The following is a 747-nucleotide window of genomic DNA, read 5'->3' on the forward strand; positions in this document are numbered from 1 at the left end:
GGGCTAATGATGGCTAATCAGTTACAGGAAATTCAGAAGAGAAAGAATAATAACAAAAAAAAGAAGTCTTTAACACTCGACAGCTTTTACACAGAGAAAATCCAGACAACCGAGCAAACAGAGGAGGAGAACAAACAACCATCCAGACCCTCCCCAAATAAGGAAAACTCCTCACAAGCTATGGAAGAGTTCAAATCTGAGATTTTGAGGAAAATGGAAGAGATCTGGCAAGAAAATAACAGTTTAAAAGGTAGAATCTTGCAACTGGAAAGCGAGGCTCAGAAACCAAATGAACTGATAAGCAAATTGAACACAAGAAATGACCAGATTGAAAAGGAATACCAGAAGATTATGGCCGAAAACAAGAAGATTATGGCCGAAAACCAAAAGATTATGGCCGATAACCAGAAGATTATGGCCGAAAACCAAAAGATTATAGCCGAAAATCAATCCCTAAAGGCTAGAATTGAGCAAGTAGAAACTAATGATCTCTCAAGACAACAAGAACAAATAAAACAAAGCCAAAAGACTGAAAAAATAGAAGGAAACATGAAATATCTCAATGAGAGAGTGACAGACCAAGAAAACCGGTCTAGAAGAGACAATTTGAGAATAATTGGTCTTCCAGAAAAACCAGAAATTAATAAAAACCTGGACTAACAGAAATAATTCAGCAAAATTGCCCTGAAGTCCTACAACAAGAGGGCAATATAGACATTGAAAGGATTCATAGAACACCTGCGGCAT

Source organism: Gracilinanus agilis, chromosome 4, assembly GCF_016433145.1.
Source record: "Gracilinanus agilis isolate LMUSP501 chromosome 4, AgileGrace, whole genome shotgun sequence".
Classification (NCBI taxonomy): domain Eukaryota; kingdom Metazoa; phylum Chordata; class Mammalia; order Didelphimorphia; family Didelphidae; genus Gracilinanus; species Gracilinanus agilis.